Consider the following 2,823-nt stretch of genomic DNA (forward strand, 5'->3'; position numbering starts at 1 on the left):
CCCCTCCCCTTCCCTCCCCCAACCTATTATCCAAACAAGGAAGTTTGTCTCCCTCCCTTTCCCTTCCCTTCCTTTCCTTCCATTTTTTGTTATCCAAACATAGCATTAATTAATCTTTTTCTTATAAGAGCATCTCCAATGGTGTTTTTTAAGGACTTGCTTACAAATATGAAAAATAATAAAAGTGTTGCTTAACCATTGGAGCACTATTGAAATACATGCTCTCTTGAGCAATACTGCTGAGTTCAGCTACATTGCTTGAAAATTTTAAATAGTTGAGCATCTCCGATGGTAACCTACAATACTTTGTAGCTTACCTTGCCACATCAAATATTCAACCTAATATATTTTGTAGCTACAAAGTGCTCAAATGGTTAATTGTAGCATATTGTAGCTTGGAAAAAAATATAGATAATTAAAATAGTTTTTATTATACACATGTCATATGTTTAATTGGTGATATTATCTTTAAAAAATCAAGCAACGTAACTTGTTTGAGCAACGTTGCCTAATCTAGCCACAACAATTTCCACTCCAATGGTAAACTACATGCTTGTAATTTTAATTAATTTGCAAGCAAGTCCCTATTTATATACCATTGGTATAAATTAAATTAAAAATATCATTTTTTTTTATCTTTTTCTAAAAAAATAAATATTAAAATATTATTTTCAGTATTGGTAGCAGGTGATATTGAGTAATCTTAATCCTGTGATAAAGCTAGATAGACTTTATTTTTTTTAAAAATGACTATAATTCAAAGGTTTTTTTTTTTTTTTTTGAATAGTAGTTTACAGATAATAGGTTTACACATAACACATTCATTCATTTGTAAATTTGTAATGTAGTATGTTTCACTTTTCTTTTTCTTTTTTTTTTAAATTTTTTTTTAAAATTTAAAATTTTTGATTAATTTATAATGTAATAAATAAAGAATTACATGTAAGCTACAAAATTTTATAGCCAACCATTGGAGTACTTTATGCTTGAAATATTAATGTGACAAATCAAGTTACAACTTCTTGTAGCTTACCATTGGTTACTTTATAACTTAAAAAGGTTGTAGCTTTAAAAGTTGACATGGCAAAGCAAGTTATAAGTCTTTATAGCTTACCATTGGAGATGCTCTAAGCACTCACCATTTTACACAACCTCTCTTACCTTATTTTCCTTTTAAAATTTTAACATCTACCAACTTTTTTTTTTAGGGAAACATCTACCAACCTTTTTACATTATATTATAAATGTAAAAACATAATACTCTAAATTTTGTGTAAACAATAGATGTTAAATCATGATGAAGGTAAACATTTTTTTGTTGATATTTGATAACTTGTTATTTGGTATGGTTTTAGGGTACTTTTGAACCTTGTTTTTGTGATTATTCGACATCAAAGTTCATTATTTATCCTATTTTTATACAAATTTTGTACCATCCATGCCACTACAAGAATCAGGTCGAATACCGACGGAATGGTTCCGACGGACCTAAAAATCCGTCGGAAAAATCAATATTTCCGACGGATTTTATTTCCGTCGTATATTTCCGACGAATTCGAAAATTCCGTCGGAAATCCGTCGGAAATTTCCGACGAAAAATCATCCGTCGGAAAATATGTCCTTTCCGACAGATTTTTCCGTCGGAAATTTAATTTTCCGACGGAATTTATATCCGTCGGAATTTTCCGACGGAAAATTCCGTCGGAAACTAATTTCAAAAAAAAAATCGGAACCCTAAACAACTAACCCCCCCTCCCCCTCATTTCAACAAGCCGCCACTTCTCTTCCCCTTTCCCCTTCACTTTCTCTCTCCTCTCCTCTCCTCTCCTCTTCTCTTCTTTTCTGTCTTCTCTTTCATCCTCTCCTCTTCTCGTTCTCCCTTTGTTCTCCCTCTTCTCCTTCCCTCTTCTCCTTCTCTTTCCTTTCTTCTTCTCTCTCCTTCAACCAACAACGGCGCAACTCCAACAACCACCAACAAAGACTGCAACAACCAACAGCAACAACAACCTCAGCAACAAGTTCCAATCCGTCAACCACCACCAACAACAACCGCAACAGCGGCGCAACACCAACAACAACCGTGCATCACAAGCTTCCCACCCTCCACCCTCAAGGTTTTTTTTGTAGATCTTATTATAATTGTAATGATAGATTGTAAATTTTAATGGATAATTGTATATTTATATATTTGATTTAATTTTTGTTGGTTAATTATTGTTTTACTTAATGAAATTCTGATTAAATATGTAGATCTACTGGTTTTGAGCGTTTGTGTGGTATTTTTTGATTTTGTTGTGTAAATTTTCGCATTTTTGGGCAAATTTTCGTATTTTTGGGCTAATTTTCGTTTTTTGTGGTTAATTTACAATTTTTTGGGGGGATTTTTGTTTTTTTGGGATTAGTTGTGGTGTCGGTGGTGGTGTAATTTACAATTTTTTTGGGGCCTTTTCGTTTTTCTGGGATTAGTTTTGGTTGTGTTGGTGTCGGTGGTGGTATATGGTGGTGGGATAGGGTCGTTGGTGGTGTCGATGGTGGTGTATGGTTGTGGGATAGGGTTGGTGGTGCTGTGTGGTTCTGGTTGGGTCGGTGTGCAGTGGGCTGGTGGTGTGGGGTGGTGGGAGTTTTTTTTTTGTTTTTTATAAAGGATTTTTCGACGGAATTTCCGTCGGGAATTTTTTACGGACTCATTTTCCGTCGGAAATTTCCGACGGACTTTTTCAGACCCCGAAAACCTTTTCCGATGCATGCAATCCGTCGGAAAAGTAGTTCCGACGGAAATTTCGTCGGAAAAGGTCGATTTTCCTACGAACTATATTACGACGA

Source organism: Chenopodium quinoa, unplaced genomic scaffold, assembly GCF_001683475.1.
Source record: "Chenopodium quinoa cultivar QQ74 unplaced genomic scaffold, ASM168347v1, whole genome shotgun sequence".
Taxonomy (NCBI): Eukaryota; Viridiplantae; Streptophyta; class Magnoliopsida; order Caryophyllales; family Amaranthaceae; genus Chenopodium; species Chenopodium quinoa.